Here is a 13327-nt window from a genome sequence, read left to right on the forward strand (position 1 = left end):
TCTCTCTCTCTCTCTCTCTCTCTCTCTCTCTCTCTCTCTCTCTCTCTCTCTCTCTCTCTCTCTCATGTTCCATGGAGAATATAGTTTTTCATGGTCAATATTACGTAGTCTATACTAAGAATCATTATTTATAGACACCTACCATGCTTCCACAAAATGTTTTAATTCGGTCCTAATAGAAGAAAGCAAAGTGAAGTGGACTTTGTCCTATTATTATTATTATTATTATTATTATTATTATTATTATTATTATTATTATTATTACCTGCTAAGCTACAACCCTAGTTGGAAAAGCAGGTTGGTATAAGCCCAGGGGCCCCAAGAGGGAAATAGTCCAGTGAGGAAAGGGAACAAGAAAAAATAAAATATTGTAAGAGCAGTAACATCAAAATAAATATTTCCTAAATAAACTATAAAAACTTTAACAAGACAAGAGGAAGAGAAATTAGAACAGAATGCCCAAGTGTACCCTCAACCAAGAGAACTCTAACCCGAGACAGTGGAAGACCAGGGTACAGAGGCTAATGCACTACCCAACACTAGAGAAGAAGGGTTTGATTTTGGAGTGTCCTTCTCCTAGAAGAGCTGCTTACCATAGCTAGAGTCTTCTACCGTTGTCATGAGGAAAGTGGCCACTGAACAATTACAGTGCAGTAGTTAACCCCTTGAGAGAAAGAGAATTGTTTGGTGATCTTAGTGTTGCCAGGTGTATGAGGAAAGAGGAGGATATGTAACGAATAGGCAAGACTATTCGGTGTATGTGTAGGCAAAGGGAAAATGATCCGTAACCAGAGACAAGGGTCCAGTGTAGTACTATCTGGCCGGTTAAAGGCCCCATAACTCTCTATCAGTAGTAACTCAACTGGTGGCTGGTGTCCTGGCCAACCTAATACCTCTAAAAACATCGGAATGCTGTGCAGCGTCACTGAGATAACGACTCGAGTCTCGACCTTGTTTTATATTACTGGTTTGTGTGTGTTTATTTATATATATATATATATATATATATATATATATATATATATATATATATATATATATATATATATATATATATATATATATATATATAGATAGATAGATTTAGACATATATATATATATATATATATATATATATATATATATACATATATATATATATATATATATATATATATACATACATATATATATATCTATATATTATATACATACATATATATATATATATATCTATATGTATATGTATGTATAACAGATATATATATATATATATATATATATATATATATATATATATATATATATATATATATATATTATATGCATACATATATATATATCTATATGTATATGTATGTATATACAGATATATATATATATATATATATATATATATATATATATATATTCATGTATATATCTATATATAGATATATATCGATATGTATATGTATGTATATATATATATATATATATATATATATATATATATATATATATATATATATATATATATATATATATTTATATATTTACATATTTATATATGTGTGTGAGCGGAATACATATAATAATGCTTCTTGCTAAGTAACATTGTCATAATTCACATTTCTAATTTCGTTTTGTTCCTGTTGTGCTCATTTAAAAGGGTTTTATTTCTTGAAAGTAATGGCAGGAACACATTTGTGTAGAAACCGGATAACTCGACCACAAAGATCAAGACATCCTGCATTAACTATAGAGCGCCCAACATCACTAGGCTAAAACCAGTGTTTCGAAAAATATTTAATCATGAAAAGCTTCTATAAATGTTAAAAATATGAATAATCATCGTCACATCTGCAATGAAGATATAATGCCTTTTTGGTGTCTAGAAATCAAAGGCAACATCTCTCTGGACAAATTGAGCTCTAGACGGGTTTCAGAATAAAACTAAAACTGTATTTAGGATTTTCATGTAATATTTGTACATGATGATGACACGTGTTTTCAATCCCCGTTTTTTTTTTTTTTGTGATTCTTCAACCTGACGATGAATTTTGGAAAAAAGTGATTCGAAACACTTGTAGAAACCAAATATTAATTGGAAAAACCTAAATGCAGTTTTCGTTTTATTCCGAAACCCAACTGGAGCTCAGTTTGTCCGGGGAGATATTGTCTTGGATTTTTAGACACCATATATTATTAGTAAAGATAAAAGTAAGATACCCAAATACCATATACTATATATATATATATATATATATATATATATATATATATATATATATATATATACAGAGAGAGAGAGAGATAGATAGATAGATAGGTATACATACATGAATGAATATGAAATTATGCTATACATACATATACTGTATACATATGTATATATATGTATATATATGTGTGTATATATACTGTACACACACACACACACACATATATATATATATATATATATATATATATATATATATATATATATATATATATTTATATATATATATATGTGTGTGGGTGTGTGTGTGTGCATGTAAGCATATTAATAAAAATCGACAAGAATTGACGCTTGATCAGCATAAACTATGTATGCAGCCCCGAAAGGGAAAGAATGAAAAAGTTGATTTGGGCTTATCGAGTGTGTGCACTTTTGGTGTATGTTCGAAATGAGAGAAAAATAAACATATTGCAAATACAGAATCCTCTGTCAGAGCAATATTCCCATTTCACTGTTTTTTCCCTTGCAAACATTTCCAACGCATTTCTCCATTCACTGAAAAAGGTGAACGAATGGGGAAGCATATTGTTTTCCGACCATGTTGTTTATATGTTTGCATTAATAATGTATAGCGAGATGATTTGAAAATTCCGATATTCCTGTATTAGCTGTACATCGAGTTAGGTATGTGTTTTCTTTTGTGATCATGCAGTACAACTCACATGCATAGAGCTAGAATGTGAAATATGAATTATAAAAACACAATAGTATTGTTATTACAGCTGCACATTGTTCGAAGTTATACAGTCATCTCAACAATGTTTTTATTCTCATTCTCCTCTGAACTTTGGTGAACATCTTAGAATATGACGATTGTGAGAGCTGAACTTTGTTTCAGTTGGAGAGATGAGATTCAAATGTTAATATAAATATAGCGAGATAAAGAAAGTTTGAAAAGAACGACAGGGATGTTGGCAAAATCCTCTAATAAGGAATCGAGACGGAGAATTAGTATTTGAGGAGAAAATGATAGGAATTGTGCTAGGATAGAGACATCAAATTGTAGTAATCTTGTAAGTATGGCATATTCAAGAATAAGGTTGATTAATGGCGTTTGTTATAGGCATGTAGGAAAAGGGAATAAAAACAAGACGTGGTGGAATAATGTATTATAACATATTGAAAAACTAGCGGAAGGAAATTGGAAATTGAATGCTGAAGTTGGTTGTCAGGGAACAGGAGGTGTAACAAGTAGACAGAAGGTGAGGTTAAATAGCCAAGAAGAAAGAAAGATGAAAAAAAATATGAACTGTAAATGCAGTGGTGAAGTGACAGAGCAGGTACAGTTGAACACACAAATTTCTGGCTGATTTTTTTCTGAGGGAGAGCATCCTGCCACTCCCTTACTGCTCCCAGTTCCTCGCCATCACCTTTTTCATCTATGCCTACACTATCTATTTGGTTACTCGCCATGCAGTAAGGGTGTGACAGGGTGCACTTCCTCAGAGTGAGGTGTCCCTGGAGATCCTATGCCCACCTGTACTTTGGGAAGGAAAAGAAATGGTGCTGGAGTGAAGCAATTACAGAGTAAAAGAATAAAAATAAAAACAGTTAACCGTATAAAATAGGAGAGAGAGAGAGAGAGAATGTATATAGAAGTGACTGGATGGTAATCAATTATATATGGCAGACCAAAATGTATATGATTTTTTGGATGAGAGAAAGGCGCTAAAAAGTCACTAAAAGAATAATAATCCTGGTATGAGGTATACCGGGATGAGAAAAAGGTGCCAAATAGAGGATTGAAAAGAATAGTATGGCGGACTAGAGTGTTTATGGTATGACTGGATGAGATATAGGTGCCAAATAACGCAATGAAAAAACATATGGCTGATCAGTAGGTATAAGGTTTGTCTGGATGAGATAAAGTTGCCATATAATGTGGGAAAAAAGAATAACAACAGACCAGAGGGTAAAGGGAATCTGATGAGAGAAAGTTTTCAAATAATGAGGTAAAAAGAATAAAATGTCTGACAAGAGTGTATAAGGTATGTCTGGATAAGAGAAAGGTGCCCATTAAAGGTGTGACAATAATAATCTGACTTAATAGGGGATATAAGTTATGCATGGATAAGAAAAAAGTATCAAACAAAGCTGAGAAAAGAATAGCATTTCTGACCAAGGTATGGATGGGTCATAGAAAGGTGTAAAATAAAATTGTGAACAGAATATGTCTGACTAGAAGGTTTAAGGTATGCCTTGATGAGTGAAAGGTAACAAAAGGTGGGTTGGAAAAAAATATTGTTCCTTTGTGTAAGTGCAAAGGTTATAGTATGATAGGACAAGGAAGATGTATAGATTTGGTATGATTGAAAATCTAATACAAACAACAAAACTGTGGACAACGGAGAAGTGGTGTGGTTTTAAACAAGATAAGTCGATATATTTATCCAGAGTTTCCTTCTAAACAGTAACGGGAAGAACTTGATGTTTTAAGTGAACAAATTTTACGATTTATATATTGAGCTGGTTGATGAATAAGGCAAAGTCAATAACGATGCATGCTGTTTGGATAGAAATAAGTATTGATGATTCACAAGATATTTTATTTAAAATATCTAGAAATTTTTAGGAAAAAACACTGTCTTGTATTAGAATAAGCAGTAACTGGGGAGAATGATTTGAAGTTGGGTGGAATTAGGACAAAGGTATTATATCTCAAAGTTTTAGTTGGTAACAGTGGAAAGAAGCTACCGCTCCTTACTGGTGAAAGAATGGATATCCTAAACTTGTTTACTCGGACATTGTAAACTTGTTGAATGAAGGAAACCCAAATGATCTTTGTAAGTATGTTGTGACAAGCCGAGAGAGGCTGTGACTCAAAAGTGGGATGAAAGCAACTGAGTAACTTTATTACAGAACATCAGTTTATATATGCATCATTTCTGGGCAAGAAGGACATAACATATAACAGGCTGTTTCCTGTTCAACCAACAACAGTTTCTGTTAACATTTAAGGATGAGAAAAACAGACAAGTTGATTCAGATCGTTATCAGGCAAGGGGAGAGCGAAGATACAAAGGAGACTATATACAAAAAAGAGAAATGTCACTACTATGTACGATCGTGTGACACACGGTTGGTATATGGCTCCCCCCCCCCTAAAAATGACATACTGCACATTTCTTTGCGGCAGCCCCAAACCTGGAGTGGTAGTAGCAAAACTGCGGCCGATGAGCGGCAGTAAGTGGCTGTAGAAATCGTTGGTTGGGGCGCAAGTGATTGGTGGGTGATGGGTGGCTTTGTCGAAGCTTCAGCTCGTCACGGGGTAGGCGTGTGTGTCCTACGGCATTCACGTCAACTTCGGTTGACGTTAAATAGGTGTCCTCTTCGTCAGGAGTGGAGGCCTTGATGGAGGTCTTGAAGGTCGTGAAGTGGCTGTCCATAAGGGTGCCGGCTTTGGTCATCAAGTCCTTTATGGGTAAACTATCGACATCGGGTATGGCAGCGCGTACAGGTTCCGGTAAACGGCGTACCCAAAGGGCACGAAGTAGGTTCACCTCACGAGGAGAGCCGTCTGCAGCAGGTTGCAGGCTAGCGATACTTGTCATTTCCCTGAGGGCTAAAGGCAGATACACTGCCTGATAGTGAGCGAGGCATCAGTTTGCAATGAGCTGCAGGTTCACCCAAGTACTGCATATCATACTGACGTTCTGACATGCAAGCGGAGAGGTGGAGAGCTAGTTCTGCTGGCCGTGAAGACGATCAGTGCAGTTCAAAAGCATTGCGTTTGTTTTCAAAATCAAATGAGCCATGCCATGAACTATGTGAAGCCATGATGTTCACAGGTGATGTTTCTGAATGTCCAAAGAGGGTCTGTCCTTGCTGCTTCTTATTCAATTTTTCAAGGTGTCTTTGCCATAGTCACTCTGGGGTCACCAATGTGATGGGCCGAGAGAGGCTGTGACTCAAAAGCGGGATGAAAGCAACTGAATAACTTTATTGCAGAACATCAGTATATGTATACATCAATTCTGGGCAAGAAGGCCATAACATATAACAGGCTGTTTCCTGTTCAACCAACACAGTTTTTGTTAACATTTAAAGGTGAGAAAAACAGACAAGTTGATTCAGGTCATTATCAGTGCAAGGGGAGAGCGAAGATACAAAGGAGACTATATATATAAAAAAAGAGAACTGTCGTTACTATGTACGATCGTGTGACACACGGTTGGTACATGCCTCCCCCCCCCTTAAAATGACATACTGTACATTTCTTTGCAGCAGCCCCAAACCTGGAGTGGTAGTAGCAAAACTGCAGCCGATGGGCGGCAGTAAGTGGCTGTAGAAATCGTTGGTTGGGGCGCAAGTGATTGGTGGGTGATGGGTGGCTTTGTCGCAGCTCCAGCTCGTCACGGGGTAGGCGTGTGTGTCCTACGGCATTCACGTCAACTTCGGTTGACGTTGAATAGATGTCCTCTTCGTCAGGAGTGGAGGCCTTGATGAAGGTTTTGAAGGTCGTGAAGTGGCTGTCCATAAGGGCGGTGGCTTTGGTCATCAAGTCCTTTTTGGGTAAACTATCGACATCGGGTATGGCAGTGCGTACAGGTTCCGGTAAACGGCGTACCCAAAGGGCACGAAGTAGGTTCACCTCACGAGGAGAGCCGTCTGCGGCAGGTTGCAGGCTAACGATACTTGTCATTTCCCTGAGGGCTAAAGGCAGATACACTGCCTGCTAGTGAGCAAGGCATCAGTTTGCAATGAGCTGCAGGTTCACCCAAGTACTACATATCATACTGACGTTCCGACATCCAAGCGGAGAGGTGGAGAGCTAGTTCTGCTGGCCGTGAAGACTATCAGTGCAGTTCAAAAGCATTGCGTTTGTTTTTAAAATCAAATGCCATGAACTATGTGAAGCCATGATGTTCACAGGTGATTTGTTTCTGAATGTCCGAAGAGGGTCTGTCCTTGCTGCTTCTTATTCAATTTTTCAAGGTGTCTTTGCCATAGTCACTCCAGGGTCACCAATGTGACGGGCCGAGAGAGGCTGTGACTCAAAAGCGGGATGAAAGCAACTGAATAACTTTATTGCAGAACATCAGTTTATGTATACATCAATTCCGATCAAGAAGGCCATAACATATAACAGGCTGTTTCATGTTCAACCAACACGGTTTTTGTTAACATTTAATGGTGAGATAAACAGACAAGTTGATTCAGGTCATTATCAGTGCGAGGGGAGAGCGAAGATACAAAGGAGACTATATACAAAAAAGAGAAATGTCGTTACTATGTACGATCGTGTGACACACGGTTGGTACATGGCTCCCCCCCCCTTAAAATGACATACTGTACATTTCTTCGCGGCAGCCCCAAACCTGGAGTGGTAATAGCAAAACTGAGGCCGATGGGCAGCAGTAAGTGGCTGTAGAAATTGTTGGTTGGGGCGCAAGTGAGTGGTGGGTGATGGGTGGCTTTGTCACTGCTCCGGCTCGTCACGGGGTAGGCGTGTGTGTCCTACGGCATTCACGTCAACTTCGGTTGACGCTGAATAGATGTCCTCTTCGTCAGGAGTGGAGGCGTTGATGGAGGTCTTGAAGGTCGTGAAGTGGCTGTCCATAAGGGCAGTGGCTTTGGTCATCAAGTCCCTCATGGGTAAACTATCAACATCGGGTATGGCAGCGAGTACAGGTTCCAGTAAACGGCGTACCCAAAGGGCACGAAGTAGGTTCACCTCACGAGGAGAGGCGTCTGCGGCAGGTTGCAGGCTAGCGATACTGGTCATTTCCCTGAGGGCAAAAGGCAGATACACTGCCTGCTAGTGAGCAAGTTATCAGTTTGCAATGAGCTGCAGATTCACCCAAGTACTACATATCATACTGACGTTCCGACATGCAAGCGGAGATGTGGAGAGCTGGTTCTGCTGGCCGTGAAGTCGATCAGTGCTGTTCAAAAGCATTGCGTTTGTTTTTAAAATCAAATGAGCCATACCATGAAATATGTGAAGCCATGATGTTCACAGGTGATTTGTTTATGAATGTCCAAAGAGGGTCTGTCCTTGCTGCTTCTTATTCAATTTTTCAAGGTGTCTTTGCCTTAGTCACTCCAGGGTCACCAATGTGACGGGCCGAGAGAGGCTGTGACTCAAAAACGGGATGAAAGCAACTGAGTAACTTTATTGCAGAACATCAAGGCCATAACATATAACAGGCTGTTTCCTGTTCAACCAACACGTTTTTTGTTAACATTTTTCGGTGAGAAAAACAGACAAGTTGATTCAGGTCATCAGTGCGAGGGGAGAGTGAAGATACAAAGGAGGCTATATACAAAAAAGAGAAATGTCGTTACTATGTACGATCGTGTGACACACGGTTGGTACATGGCTCCCCCCCCCCCTTAAAATGACATACTGTACATTTCTTCGCGGCAGCCCCGAACCTGGAGTGGTAGTAGGAAAACTGCGGCCGATGGGCGGCAGTAAGTGGCTGTAGAAATCGATGGTTGGGGCGCAAGTGAGTGGTGGGTGATGGGTGGCTTTGTCGCTGCTCCGGCTCGTCACGGGGTAGGCGTGTATGTCCTACGGCATTCACGTCAACTTCGATTGACGCTGAATAGATGTCCTCTTCGTCAGGAGTGGAGGCGTTGATGGAGGTCTTGAAGGTCGTGAAGTGGCTGTCCATAAGGGTGGTGGGTTTGGTCATCAAGTCCCTCATGGGTAAACTATCAACATCGGGTATGGCAGCGAGTACAGGTTCCGGTAAACGGCGTACCCAAAGGGCACGAAGTAGGTTCACCTCACGAGGAGAGGCGTCTGCGGCAGGTTGCAGGCTAGCGATACTGGTCATTTCCCTGAGGGCAAAAGGCAGATACACTACCTGCTAGTGAGCAAGGCATCAGTTTGCAATGAGCTGCAGGTTCACCCAAGTACTACATATCATACTGACGTTCCGACATCCAAGCGGAGATGTGGAGAGCTGGTTCTGCTGGCCGTGAAGTCGATCAGTGCTGTTCAAAAGCATTGCGTTTGTTTTTAAAATCAAATGAGCCATGCCATGAAATATGTGAAGCCATGATGTTCACAGGTGATTTGTTTATGAATGTCCAAAGAGGGTCTGTCCTTGCTGCTTCTTATTCAATTTTTCAAGGTGTCTTTGCCTTAGTCACTCCAGGGTCACCAATGTCACGGGCCGAGAGAGGCTGTGACTCAAAGGCGGGATGAAAGCAACTGAGTAACTTTATTACAGAACATCAGTTTATATATACATCAATTCCGGGCAAGAAGGCCATAACATATAACAGGCTGTTTCCTGTTCAGGTAACAACGGTTTCTGTTAACATTTAACGATGAGAAAAACAGACAAGCTGATTCAGGTCATCAGTGCGAGGGGAGAGCGAAGATACAAAGGAAACTATATATATAAAAAAAGAGAAATGTCGTTGCTATGTACGATCGTGTGACACACGGTTGGTACAATGTATATGAAATCCTGGATTGCTATGATAAATAGATTTGGAGTGGTATTACTATGTTATTAATCGGTGTTTGTTTGCTTGTTTATATTTTTTTGTGGACAATAATTTTGCTAAAGCAAATCTTTCTTGTGCAAGATTATTGAATACAATTTATATAGTAAATGATGTATCCATGCCTTTGTAAGTTTTTGTAATGTTTAGTCAATAAAAGAAAATATCAGAGGACGAAGCGAAAAGGTGAATGTTAGGAAAACTAAGGTATGAAGTATAGTGAAAGTAAGAACCCGAATAAATGACCTTTATATCCACCTAATATTGTCCGCCATAGATTATAGTCTACTTTTATCAAAGATTTTACTGTATTAGTTTATGTAATAAACTAATACATGAAATTATAAACCGAATATGCTTATGCAATACAGTTTTTTTTTCTCGCTATATATCTCAGCGTTGTTAATGACATATGATTGTCAGGAAAACAAAAGAAATACGAAGAATGATTTTTCTATGAAATCCATTAATGATGTAGAAATTCCTCACTTCTCGATGTATAACAGGAGAAACAAATTACTCCCGGTGGAAAGGAAGAGTTTTGTCGCCGGGATAATCATCCATCTTTTACAGTCTTTTGTGACACTTGATGAGAATATGATTGATTATCAGGACTCTCTCTCTCTCTCTCTCTCTCTCTCTCTCTCTCTCTCTCTCTCTCTCTCTCTCTCTCTCTCTCTCTCTCTCTCTATATATATATATATATATATATATATATATATATATATATATATATATATATCACATCCCAGAAGACAATCAGGTTTAATATTCTCTCTCTCTCTCTCTCTCTCTCTCTCTCTCTCTCTCTCTCTCTCTCTCTCTCTCTCTCTCTCTCTCTCTGTATGTACAGTATATGTCCCAGGATACAATCTGACTTGATTTTCTCTCTCTCTCTCTCTCTCTCTCTCTCTCTCTCTCTCTCTCTCTCTCTCTCTCTCTCTCTCTCTCTCTCCATATTCATATCACATCCCAGAGGAAAATCTGGTTTAATATTTGGTGAAAATATTTAAAGAAGACACAAGGCTTTAGAGACAGCTGTTGCTTCTCCGCATGATTCTTTTTTCGTTATATGAATTTTTAATCGTGGTGGCTCTGAAGAACCAAGGGATAGGGAAGATACATTGAGTTTCCTTGTCTCTTTGAGAAGATAGGGTATCCTGTCGAGGGGTGTTCAGCTTTCTTGAACATTAGAACATTGAGAGGGAATGGGAGATTTGTCCTGTATTTTATGCGAGTATCTGCGTTTCCATTAGTTATCTGATTTGATACAGTATTATCCTCCTCTCAAACTTCATTTATATCCTCATTTTCGATATATACGGTATACTAGAGTATCAGAGTCACCACCAATGACGTCTCAATATTTACATAGATATTTACCACACCCAGACGCACACGCACAGATTCAACCCTTCCCCGCACTTACCCATTTCTCAAGTATAACTCAACTGCTCAAACTCGTTAGTTTCCTTTGTCGCTGCAATCTCACCATCCTTTTGAGCTAAGGATGGGGGTTTTGGGGGAACCTGTAGGTCTATATGCTGAGTCATCAGCAGCCATTGCCTAGTCCTCCTTGGTCCTAGCTTGTGCGGAGAGAAGGCTTGGGCGCTAATCATATGTATATGGTCAGTCTCTAGGGCATTGTCCTGCTTGCTAGTGGAATGTCAGTGCCCCTTGCCTCTGCCGTTCATGAGCAGCCTTTAAACCTTTAAAACCTCCAGTGTACCCCCCCTAACCAGGGTATGTCTATTACCTATCCCATTGAGTGTGACAGGATATTTATATATTTGTATATATATATATATATATATATATATATATATATATATATATATATATATATATATATATATATATATATACATATATATATATAAATATATATATATATATATATATATATATATATATATATATATATATTTATATATATATATATATAATATATATATATATATATATATATATATATATATATATATATATACTCTTGCTCTTTATTATATAGTGGGAGATATCTCCTGAAAAGAGATAGAACAGATTATAAAAGGTATTTACACCATCAGCCTTCAGTTTTCTCTTTGAAGCTTAAGGGGAAGCCTCCTCTGTACATTCTGACAATACAGTTTTTGTTTATTTGCAAACCTTGAACTTCTTCCTGAGTAAACTTCCTCTTCAGTCTGAAACATTCTCTGAGCAATTTATTCTCATTTCGATGTTTTGGAAACGAAAACTTCCCTATATAACTTGATTCCACCTCTATTTCTAATAAGATTTAGCATCGTGATTTCAGAATCAAGTATCACCTAAATCTTCCTTCACCTGTTATTTTTCTAATTTCATTGATATAAGAGCGCCTACAGTGAACAGATCTATTAAAGATTTAACTGAATATGGGCTTGGAAGAGCAGATGTGAGGCGGTAGGTGGAAAATTTGGATAATAAATCGTGGAAATTGCTGAGTGGAAAAGACTTACGGGAAATATGTTGGAAATAATAGGTACAGCGGTGGAAGGGAAAAGTAATTGAAATAGGGAAAAAGTTGTAGATGTTTTTAGAGAAACTACTGGGAATGAGGAGAAAGCCTTTTTGTAACGCGCTTACCCCATACAAATAAAAAAAAAACACGTTAGTAGAAGAAGAACAGAGGAATTTATCTTTTTGGAACAAAAAAATTAATATAATTTTTCATCAATTAAATGGTTAAATACTGTACTGAAATTGTTCAGTGGCTACTTTCCTCTTTGTAAGGGTAGAAGAGACTTTAGCTGTGGTAAGCAGTTCTTCTCAGAGAAGGATACTCCAAAATCAAACCATTATTCTCTAGTCTTGGGTAGTGCCATAGCCTCTGTACCATGGTCTTCCACTGTTTGGGTTAGGGTTCTCTTACTTGAGAATACACTTAGGCTCACTATTCTATGTTCCCTTATTTCCTTTCCTCACTGGGCTATTTTCCCTTTTGGAGCCATTGGGCTTATCACATCTTGCTTTTCCAACTAGTGTTGTAGTTTAGCTATAATAATAATAATAATAATAATAATAATAATAATAATAATAATAATAATAATAATAATAATAATAATACGAGATGAATAACTAATAAGCGTCTAGTGCAAAATGAAGTGAAGATTAGAATACAAAAAAATTTGAGATCAAGATGAACTGAAGGTAAGACCCATTAGCAGTTTAGGCTTAACATTTATGGGTTACATATTCTATATATTCCGCCGAAAAATTTTTTATTTATACCAACTGCGCAATATCATAAATTGCCATTGTTATGACAGTAGTGGGAATTGGGCCACACATAGCCTTTATTGAATCTCGATTGGAATCCTTTAAAATAAATCTTTCATATACAAACTATAAAAACTTGAAAACAACAAGAGGAAGGATTCTGGCCACACAGCGTATAAGGTTGGTTCACACGAGCGATTTAATACCGCGCGGTTTTGTTCCGCTGATTAGAAATCATAAAATTAATGAGGTCCTTTACATGCTTCCCGTTCGGAAAAATTTCCGAGCGGCAGTGATTTACTAGCTCCGTGCGGTTTTAGTGTAGCGGGTTATAGAAACTAGGAGGCCGCTTGAGGAGAATTCTCTCGTGTGAAGACGA

This window comes from Palaemon carinicauda, chromosome 21, assembly GCF_036898095.1.
Source record: "Palaemon carinicauda isolate YSFRI2023 chromosome 21, ASM3689809v2, whole genome shotgun sequence".
Lineage (NCBI taxonomy): Eukaryota > Metazoa > Arthropoda > Malacostraca > Decapoda > Palaemonidae > Palaemon > Palaemon carinicauda.